This window comes from Octodon degus, unplaced genomic scaffold (genome assembly GCF_000260255.1).
Source record: "Octodon degus isolate 3935 unplaced genomic scaffold, OctDeg1.0 scaffold00010, whole genome shotgun sequence".
Lineage (NCBI taxonomy): Eukaryota > Metazoa > Chordata > Mammalia > Rodentia > Octodontidae > Octodon > Octodon degus.
Window position 1 is genome coordinate 18,406,858 of NW_004524586.1, and position 11,490 is coordinate 18,418,347.

The 11,490-nt window shown below is 41.6% G+C and overlaps 1 long non-coding RNA gene across 1 annotated transcript; it reads right to left on the reverse strand.

Annotated features, from left to right (window-relative positions):
- Nucleotides 1-135: 135 nt before the first annotated feature.
- Nucleotides 136-11,469, reverse strand: LOC111814897. The gene is made up of 4 exons (XR_002819758.1): nucleotides 11,457-11,469; nucleotides 9,764-9,767; nucleotides 9,444-9,450; nucleotides 136-202 (listed from the first exon to the last, which is right to left on the reverse strand). It is a non-coding gene; the product is annotated as an uncharacterized LOC111814897 (long non-coding RNA).
- Between the last annotated feature and the right edge of the window lie 21 nt (nucleotides 11,470-11,490).

An 11,490-nucleotide genomic window follows, 5' to 3' on the forward strand; every position in this document is an offset into this window, starting at 1 on the left:
CAGGCACAGCCCGTCCGCGATCTCCCGGATCTTGTAAATGTCGGAGAACATCTCATCGTGGCTGATGAGGTCCCGGTAGATAATCATGATGGTGGCTGAGGGAGGTGGCGGCCGCGCAAGCTTAGCAGGAACCCAGAGCTCAGAGCAAGCGCGGTGCAGCCGGAGCGGCGCTCGGGGGGAGGGGGGAGCGGGCGGAAAAGCCCTATTCTTATTTTTAAATGATATATTTTGATATGTTTAATTTGAATTTTTTTATCCCAGTCTATTACTGTGTTTTTATCTTGGTACCAAACATTTACATTCTCTTTGTATTAAGAATTTTAATAAAATTTTAAATTTTCATTAAAATGATTGTGGTTTTGCCCATTAATATACATATTGCTACTAGTAAAATCATTATAATTCCTAGGTAGTTTTGCCTATAGATTCTATACTTACCTCTAATCCTTTCCAATTTTGCAACCCAAGTTCACCAAGCAGACTTTTCTGGCTCACGTATGAAAATAAAATACATGGTCAGTCTTTGTATATTTATTAATATCTTTGTTTTGTCATAATTTATAGATAAAGAAGATGTGGTATTCATACCTAATAGACTACTACTCTGCCATATGAAACACGAACTTTTTTGTTTTCTTTTTTGACAGAACCAGGGATTGAACTCAGGCCCTTGTGCTTGCCAGGCAAGCGCTTATTCTACTGAGCCATCTCTCCGGCCCCCACAAACTTGAATCCTCTGTAGGGAAACTGATGCATGTCAGGACACAATGTGGACTGCAGTAAATCAGACACGTGAGCTTACGTGCCCCACAGCTTCTCTCCTTCTCTGTGGAGAAACCCAAAACACGAAAAGCCAAAAAGGAAACCTAGATAATAGGAAGGAGGGATGACAGGAAGTGACAGATCTTTTCCAAATGAGAAAGGGATCAAGGGATGGGGGAAGCAGGGAAAGGAGGGAAAAGGGATGAGAAAAGAATTGAGATGTGTTCTGTGCACGTGCTAACTTTCCACCAGGAATGGGATCATTACACAGTGCAAACATGAGCTAGTAAAAGATAAAAAGTAAAAAAACAACAACAACAACAAAAAAAAAAAGTATGAATGAGCATCTGACTGCACATAGGAGGGCTCAGAGCATCCATCCTTTTATGTAAAATCTATAAAAGGCTGCTGACACTGAATACCTGAGCAGAAGACTGAAGCCACCTTAATTTTTCCTCTTCGGGGTCCTGTTCTATCTTCAATGCATGAAACATTCTTTATTTCTAAAGATGAGTAAGCTCCCTCAAGATCTATCATTCTGTTGTTGATCATTGTTTCACTGAACTTGGTAAGGCTAAGGCTGTGTGATGGGGAGATTCATTTATTTTTTCCAATTCAGGCGAGGGTTTTTGTTTTGTTTTGTCCTATTTTCCTTTATATATGCTTTTACCCTCATTTTGGTATGTTCTCTATTCCAGGACTTGGTTCTTTGCATATCTATCTCTGTTGTTCTTATCCATCATCTCATTGCTTATCTTTTTATTCTTCTTTCTTCATCCTTTTCACTTTTCTCAAATTTTCCCTCATGTCTCCAATTCAGTTTTCTGCAAAGCCAAGTTTTCTTCTTCTTGTGTGTAATCGACTGATTAGCTCTGCAGCAGAATTCATTCTGCCCTTGACTTATTTTCCTTTATTTTCTCTTCTCTTGTTCATGTTATCTTGTTTTACCATCATATCATTGATCTTAAGTTTCATGGGGATTCTAGTTTAGTCAATTTTCTTGAAAATGAATATTTCTGATGGTGCCATCATTTAAGCTGAGACCTAGAGCAGCTTAGAGGAAGACATCTCCTGGGTGGGGAGGGGATAGAGCTGCTCCTGACTGTCCACAGGGTCCTTCATTCTGTAAGCTCTTTCTTGCCCTAGTTCTTCCTGCCTAACAGGACAAGGGTCACTAACCTCAGTTACAGTCTTGCGTTAAAGGAAAATAGCTTTTAGATAAATTTCCCAAAAATACACGTTTGGCACTGGCTAAATGACCATGACTATGTGGAAAGCCCTACAAAATAAATCAACATGCCATCTAAATGTCATTGGGTGGACAGTTCATTGCTGTGATCTCCTCCATCCTGTCCAACTCAAGCAGTGGCATGATCCTAGAAGAGGATGATAACTAATCACTGAAACAGTCACAAAACCACACTGCAAAGCCTGCCCCAGATTGGCTGGATGGCTTCTGGCGGCCACATCACTCCTTGTGGTTGATTAGCGTGGGCTGGTTTGGGGAGGGCGATCGCTCCAGTGACACTCCCTCTTGTTGTCTGTCTTTCCTTTATCCTTACCACGCTGTCTTGAGGAGCCTTTTTAGGTTTTGCTTCCTGGTCACACAGTCCGTGTTCTCTCTTCTCTGCTCTATCCATTCACCTGCTCTGGACACTTGGGCCCTTCCTTTCTTCTAGACCAGCTTTTTCTAGGGATAGACCTCATTGGCTTTGCCTGCTCTTCTGGCTTCCAGAAGTCCCACCTGGACCAACTCTTGAACTCCCAGTCGCCCAGAGACAGAGGACAGGAAATCTTGGGAATGATCCAAGACACATCCTTAGTCCTAAAACAAAGCCACGCATGTTCCAGTTTTCAGCTGACTTCCTTCTTTGGCACTTGTCTGCTGCATGAAGAGAATTTTCCAGAGCTTTGAAAGCATATAATGACCATCTCTAGGTCTCCTTTTTCTAAACTGTGATTTAAAAAAAAAGCAAACGAACTTGAACTTGATGATGAAGCCGAAAAAGCCAGCACAAGACCTCTCTCACTCCAGCTCCTTAAAAGTCATTGCTTTCAACAGCTACATTTTCTCCGTGAGTTGAAGACTAAGTTCCCAGTGACACACAATACATTTTCACTCAATTTACACCATTGTCACATTCTTTGACATTTATATGCATATGTAAACCACACAAAAATATTTTGTGTTTATATATTGTACAGAGTTAGGATGTAGAACTGGCTATTCACAGCAGGATTTCTTTTATCTACTCCTGAATGTGATGAATGGGATAGTTAAATATTGTACCAAAGACAGAAAATGCTCTGGTATGTGAATTGTTCCACTAGGGCAAGCTTTTCTGGCCAAGTACCAGTGGCACCTACCAATGACTGAAAGAATAAAAAAAAATCATTCTAAATTTACAAAATGCCTCTAGAGGGTGGTACGTAGTTCCTTGAGAACTGCTGATTTAGATAAAATGATTTTTTTTTCAGTACCAGGGATTGAACTCAGGACCCTATGCTTGCCAGGCAAGACTTATTCTACTGAGCTATCTCCCCGGGCCTAGGACACCTTTAATAGATGCATTGGCCAGACCATTGGGTAGATGATCATCTAATGAGATAACACATTCAGAGTTTAGAACAGTGCTTGGGCTGTTGTATGCTCTGTATATATTTTCACTACATAAAGAAACAAATGGAATAAGTAATAATCAAAATAAATATGCTCACTTTTTTCAGTTAATGAGCAGACAATTATGAAAGCTGAGTCCATGTGGCCAGGTGATCTTTTGTTTAAAAAAGTGATATAAAAGGCATGCAACTTATAGGTCATTGTTGCATAAAAAGGAACAACAATAATCTAAATATTTTCTTTTATAAGCAAGACATAGTGTACTATAAATGTTGTTGGCCTCTGGGGAAGGGAATTGGGTAGCTAAGGGAAAGGAGAAGAGAAAGGCAGCATTTCATACACTTTTAAACCTTAAGTGAATGAAATGCTTAATTAGCTATAAATAATAAGTATATCTTTAAAATTTTAGTTAATTTAATCAAGCATATATATCAAGATAATAAGATTCTTTGTGGTAGTCACAAATCAGAGCTTCATGCAGATGACACTATTATTTGCTTTTAATAACCAAAACAACTTTTAATAGTGTTTCTCAAGTCCCTTGGTTCTCTATTATTCGTTATTAAAATCAATGTCAATCATATTCCCTGATACCATACAGTTTAATTTTCATTGCATAGAGAAATGCACCTGTCTTGGTTTACTAGTCAGACCTAGTTCATTCCCCCCAATCCCAAAGCCTCTAGGACTCTGAAGGATAGTAGACAGTGATAGCTTTGGATTATTTGGATAATCTAACCTGTTTGGGCCTTCTGACAGAGTAAGACCTGATCCCAATGGAGCTGGCAGGTGGGAGAGAGGAGACAGTGGGACCATGTGAGACACATAGAAGGCACAGCAAAAGGAATTGAGAGACCCAGGAGTTTAGAACTATAGAATCCCAGATTTAGAAGGAAGCTTCAGAGACAAATCCCACTGACTCCTTGTTATGGTGTAGACCTGGAATGTTCTCCCCCCCCCCACCAAAGCCTCAGCTGTTCAGAGGTGGAGATTTTAGAAGGTGATTGGATCTAGGTACACCGTACTCATTGGTGGGTTTGTCCATTAGTGATCTCAGGGTCTGAGTGAGCTGTGGAGAGGAGGGGCTACTTAGTCAGAGTTGGTGGGTTGCTAAGGATGTTTCTGGAAGATTAGAGCTCCACTCTGGCTCTGCTCTTTTCTCTCTGCTTTCTGTCTGCCATGATGTAAAGAGCTTTCCTCTCTGAGGGCCTTCTACTCTGCTGTTTACACACTGAAGCTATCAGACCATATTCTGAAATTTCTGAACCTTTCAGTCAAAATAATCCTCTTAATTTGTGGGTGATGAGTACTGCGTCCAACAAAGAAGAAAGTGGCTAAGACACTAATTTTCCTTCCTTCTTTCCCCTGTCCTTCCCCCTTCCCTCTTTTCCACTTTCTACTGTCCCTTCCTCCTCCCCCTCTTCAATACTTCCCTTCCCCTCTACCCTCTCTCCCTCTCCCTCTTTCCTTAGCAGATGCTAAACCGAGGTTCAAAGCAGAGAACATTTTCTAAGGTCAATACTGAGTGGGTGGCAGATCTGGAATTCAAAGCCCAGTCTTCTTTCTCATGCAAGAGATGCAGGGCTGGGGATATAGCTCAGTGGCATAAGCACCTGCCTGGCAAGTGAAAGATCCTGAGTTCAATCTCCGATACCACAAAAAAAAAAAAAAAAAAAAAAAAAAAAAAAAAAAGAAGAGCTACAGATGTCAAGGGTGGTGTCCACTGTCTCTGCAACCTTGCTGAGTATTTCCTTTGTTGCATTTGCAAGGAACATGGCAGGGAGGGATGGTGAAGGGGTTAGCATGGGCCTCTGTCCTGAATGAAGTTTAGAAAACCTTTAGGAAGCACCTGAATAGCCACAATTTTCAAACAGAGGCTGTGTGACTGTGGCCTGGAAGTTGTAACAAGGTTCAAAATCCTGCTATGGCAAGGCAAGCCCAGCCCAGGGATGGCTACTAGGGCCCGCCCTAGCAAACAAAAAACACCATCCTGGTTCAAGTACAAACCTCCCCTCAGCAAGGACATGTAGAAAGACTCAGTTATGTTCTGTACCATAAACCCCCTCTAGGCACATCCGATAACTCATAGGACCTTTCTTACAAACAACTTGTGAATACCCTTATGCGCATCATCAGGGTCCTTGAAAAGCCAAAATATAAATGTCGTATTTTGTACCAAATTCAGCATGGTGTTTGCAAGACTGCTATCCTTTCTGGTCAGCACCGTGGGGCCTCAGAGACAGTCTCACCTACTTAGAACAACTGTCCCTGGAAGATTTGGGGGCATTTTTTGGTCCTTTTCTGCTCTTCACAGAAAACTTAAGATAATTGGAAGAGATTCTTACATCTATTTTCAAATTAGGTTAGAAAAGTAGATTAAAGGTTTTATGCCAAGGAAAACAGAGATAAATATGCAAACATAAATTATGGAGGTATTAATAATTACACATTTGTGCTAAGTAACTAGAAAATTATTTGAACATTGATTCCATTTACATATGTTCATTCAGATTTGCCTCCCTGAAGCATGCAAGTCTTTGGGGTTTGAAGCATTTAATCACTTAGTAAGCAGCCCTCCATGGAATGTTGCCATTTATTTATTGTCTTTATTGATTTTTTCCTGCACAAGAGAATGCTAGTGGGACACAAAAACTGGCTGCCGGTGTGAAAGAACTCGATCTTTTCTAACACTGAACAAAAGCGCCTGTCTTTGCCTCTTTCTTTTAAAGAGCAACCTATTTCTTCAAATCGAGTCAACCAGGACCAGAGAACTACTTCTCAATGTGCTCATCAGCAGGCCCTCTCATGTCCTCAGTGCCACTCAGTACTTCCAGATGGATTCCCTGGCTGGCGCTTGGTTACCTGCGTGGGTAGAATTTTAGCTCTTAACTAGAGCGGAATAGATAACTTGGCTCATAGTTGGTACAGGGGGCTAATACTGATTCTTAATCGATGTGGAGGACCCTTGCCCCAACACAATTTCTGGAAAGCCCTCAGACCCAAATCATTGCCTACACATGTTTTTCTTAGTTTGCGACATAATTTGGATCTAGAATATTCCTACAGTAGCTCATGGTGAAGGCTTGGCCCGCACAGCAGCAGTAAACGAAGGAAGGGCTTTGGGGAAAAGACTGGTCACAAGGCTCTGGTCACTTCAGGAACTCATTGATAGGATCGTGCTTGAAGGGACTATTGGGAGGTGGTGGGAACTGTAGGAGGTGGGGCCTAGCTGGGGGAACGATGTCCTGGAAAGGCTTTCTTGTTCCTGGTCCCTTTCTCACTATCTTGCTCCCTTTGCTGTCTGACTGCCATAAAGTGGGCAGCCTCCTCTGCACCTGTTCTCCCTGCCATAATGTCTCTGCTCTACCTTTGTCCCAAAGCACTGGGGCCAGCCAACCATGGACTGCAGTCTGTGAAACCATGAGCCAGTAACCTTTTTCTCTTTTAGGTTGCCTATCTCAGGTGTTTTGTTACAACAACAAAAATCCCACTAACACAGGCTATTGTTCACTAAGAAGAGGAAGATAGACACAACAGTTAATGCACAGGAAGCATTGAGCTTAGAATTATCGGATTTGGCCTCAGTCTCTTACTGTAGCCTCCAGGCCGAGGGTCTGCCAGGTTGGGTACTGTTAGTATGAAGTTGTTGTCTTTGTCACCTACATGTTTGAAGAGATCATTTCACATATTTTGCTCTAATAGTAACCCCATTTTATAGATGAGGACATAGGAAGGGTAAGTAATTTGCCCAATCATAGCATCATCCTTGGAGTGCCAGGTAACACTCAGACCTTGATCTGAGTGACCAAACACAAACATTTCACCAGAAATCCAGCCGTCTTCCAGCTGTATCATCTGCTGACCATCCAGCTTAAAGGTAAGAGGGACCAGTCTCTGCCCCCTTGCTCTCTGCCTGGGCTAGATATTTCAACCTTCCCCTACTGCTCTGAATTTCAAGTGCAAGTAGAGCGTGACAGTGTGATTATGACTTGCTTGAATTGGGAAGAGAGTGATAGGAAGCCGGAAATATTAGTTGACAAGGTACCATTACATTTCTGGAACTTAGAAATCCAGTTCCATTTTCCTGCAAGTCGTGGAAAGTAATGGCCTGTGCAGAGTTTCCACCTTCACCCTTGGCGTATTGGCCTTTCTTTTGTATCCTGGTTACCATCCTTTCCAGGGGAAGGATCCCAAGATCTCTTTTTCAATAGTTTTACCATGGTACTAAGCCTTCCCAGGGTGGCTTTCTCAATAAAGCCCCCTCTCCTGGAGCCAGGTGAGTAGTACAGGCAGAAGGATTCACCCCAGAGAACAGAAATAGGTGACCAGAACCATGGAAAAAACTAACCTCTCCCCCAATAGGCATTGCGGGTACTGGGGTCAAATATAAGTATTGCCTAAGGGCCAGGGAGATGGTTCAGTGGAATAGGCGTTTCCCTGGCAAGCGCAAGAGCCTGAGTTCAATCCCCGGTTCTGGAGGGGGGGGAATATATATATATATATATATATATATATATATATGTATTGCCTGACAGCCTAGATGGGGCAGAGCTAGACCAAGACCCACTGGAGCAGCAACTGCCAAGAGGAAGCCCAGAGTGAAGACAGGCAAACAGCTCCAACAAAAAGGACGCTGAGTCTAAAAATACTCATCAGGACTGTTTAGAGTTCCCCAAACTCAACTCAAGTAGAGACTTAACATTTCAGGGATGACTCCTTGAGCAGGTGGGACATAACTCCTCACCCCTAAGCATCAGTTACCATTTATGACTTCTTTCCAAAGAGCAGCATATGGAAAAAAGGGGAAAGAGCCTCTCCAGGGGAGGATCTTGGCAGATGCAAGACCGAGGTGAGCACTGAGAAAGAAAATGCCCCTGACATTTAGAAACTAGTCTGGCTTTCACAGCTAAACCATGTTATTTCCAGGGGGACACTCTCATGCAGAAAACTAAACTCTAAGTTATTCTGAGAGGATGATAAAGTGAAATAAATCACTTCTCAATTTTGTATAATTACAGACAATAGCAAAGTCACTCCGTCACCCCAAAAGTACCAAATACCTGCTGAGAGCCAGGCGAAAGAGTGACCACTACCTCTTTATCAATTATAGCTTTTCTCTGAGCTAGTCTCCTTCCTATCATTAAGATTCTGATACGTATAGCATCTAAATGTAGTAGATTGATATAAATAAGGATAAGCCTGCCTTTGGCTAGAGATGTACTATATCCATTCTTGGAAGAGGCAAAGAAAAAAAGAAACAGTCAGTTCAAATCCAAATTCTAATTTTATAAATATAAAATATCCAGGTTGCTACAAGATTATCACGATTTCTAGCCATGCTCAGACAGTAGTTCTTTGTGTAGGTTGTTCAACAGGGTTGTACCAGCCAGCAGGAGAAAAAGCCAGACTCAAAAAAAAAAGGATGCTTATTTACAAGAAAGCAACACTGATCACCCACACAACTTCCTGCCTTTGTGGGTGTTTTTTTTTTTTTTCAGAAAGACTTAGCCACGCAGAAATTCTATTTCATCTAACAGGATAATGTTCGATTTTGTAAAATATATAGCACATATGATTTGAGTGTGTCCCCTAAGGGTTCATAGTATTAAATATGTGGTCCCAGTATAGTGATTTGGAAAGTGGTCGGAACCAGTGGGTGGCTAATAGGTCACTGGTGATATTGCTGTTGGAAGGGATCAAGTAGTTTTTGTGGGCCTTTGATTCTGAGAGACTGACTCATTTAACAGACCAAACCTGGGCCCTCTCCCATCACAGGCTTCCTGTATCACCAAGTGATCTCTCCCTCTTGCATACAACCCTGTCGTGATACCACCCAGCATCAGGTGATACAGATGGGGGGCCCTCGCCAGAGCCTGCATTTTGCTCTTTGAATTTTTAGCCTCCCAATCAGGAGCTAAATAACACCTTTTTATTTAAAAGTTACCCAGCCTCTAGTAAGTTAGTTGTAACAATGGGAAATAGATTAATATAATCGCAATCATCTCTTATTTTGATGTTAGCTTTTCAATAAAATTTTGATTTTGATGGGAGGTAAAACAACACTTATACTAGCCTCAACTCTCAAATAAGATTTATTGACTCAGTCAGTTATGGAATTGCTTTGCTTTCTGATAGCATACAACCTAATGGGAACTTCTGCTTCCTTAGACCTGCTCCCAGATCCCAACCAAAACTTAGTCCCACCAGGCATTCTAACATTCTCCTCCTGAGACACCTCACGATTCCCCTTGGAAGGTATTCTTCCTATCTTAGTTACTTTTCTTGTTGCTAAAGCAAAATACCTGACACCTAAAGTTAAAGGAAGAAGGATTTAGCTCCAAGGCAGGGTGCCATAGCAGAAAGCCATCACAGAGGAGAAACACTTCTTGGCAGGCAGAGCAACTAGCTACAAGTAACTAGCAACAGGTCTCCTTCTGTCCTTCATGTTGTATCCAGGACATCACTGCCTCTTCAGGGCCAATGGCATTCACATCTTTAATCCTAATGTCCTTCTAGCCTTTCATCATAAATCAATCATACTCTAGATCCAGCCAACTCTACAAAAGCCTCACCTAGGACTACATGAGACTTTGAGGGAACATCTAGACACAAACCATAACACTCTCTTAATATCAAGGAGTAAGAAATCCAATGGGTTTATGTCCAGGTGTGTCCCTGGGAGTCTTTGATTGAAAGGCATTCATAGCATCAGCAATAAATCACATTCCCTCAATATGAAGTAAGGTAAGAATAGCACCTAACCTCTGCAGTCCTCCTCCCACAAATCCATGGTCCCAGTCTGGCCAGGAATAAAGGGCCAGACAAACCAAAATTGAGGGGCGCTTCATGAAATTCATGGCTTCCGCTCTTCAAAATGGTCAAAGTCAACAAAAAACTAAAAAAATCTGAGGAACCACTACTGTCTAGTGAGACCTAAGGAGACCTGATGAATGAATATAATATGGTACCCTGGATAGAACTTGGGGACCAGAAAAAGGGACATTTGATGAAAATGAATACAAATGGAGTAGTGAACACAGGTTAGGTGATATCTTTTTTTTTTTTTTTTTTCAATTTGTTTTTAAGGGATAGATTTTTACTTCAGGGTATAATTAAAATGATGCTGATAACATAGTGTGTCTCTCCATCTCTCATGTCTTACAATCTTATCTCACATTAAGCAATGTGACTGTTACAGCTCAGACTTGTGCCCATTTTAGGTTGAAAACCCAGAAACTAGAGCATTGGATTGGCCCAACCTCATCCAGTGCACAAGGTGGCCAGTCCAAACCCTGTGCTCCTTCCTGGGCTTGGAGGTCCGCTCCAAGGTCAGCTCCACCAAAATCCTGAAGGTCAGCAGGATTCCTAGGGATTGAGCGAGAGCTGTTTCCCAGAAGAAAGACTAGCTGGCTGGCAGGAGTGCAACTAACTTAGTATCCCTCTCACTTTTGAGAGCAAGGTCCTTATTTCCCCTCTTATTTTAACTTCTCTTCTTTGTTCATGTAAGGTTTCTTTTTTATTAATTTTATTCAGAAACAAATAGCAATGAGACAGTTTCAAAACCAATTAATACATTGCATATTGTTGTCTTCGTAGTAGTTATTCATAGTACAAGATGCAGACATGATACCCTGTCCAAATACTATTAGTACAAATCTTTCTTTTCATTGAATTAAGAGAAAGTAGCTGTATATCTATCCTAACTATTTTGTATATACAGATACAAAATGGTCTTTCATTTGTATCCCCTTTTTTTGTTTAGTTTTGTCAGAGATGGTTGCTCATATAAGGTTTAAAAAAAAACATGTTCAAGCTTCACTAGATGTTTCAGTTAGCTCATCACCTAGCTGTTTTCCTTCTACTTACTGATTCTATTTAGGCCCATTTCTGTTACAAAAGCATAGTGGCTTGCACCTATAATGCCAGCACTCTAGGAAGCTGAAGCTGTAGGATCACAAGTTCAAACCTAGCCCAGGCAGTATAACATCTGTCTTAGTTACTCTTCTCTCGTTGCTGGGACAAATATCCGACACTCAAAATGAAGGAAGGAAAGGTTTATTTAGCTCACAGTTACTGGAGGTTTCAGTCCATACTCAGCTGGGTCCAAC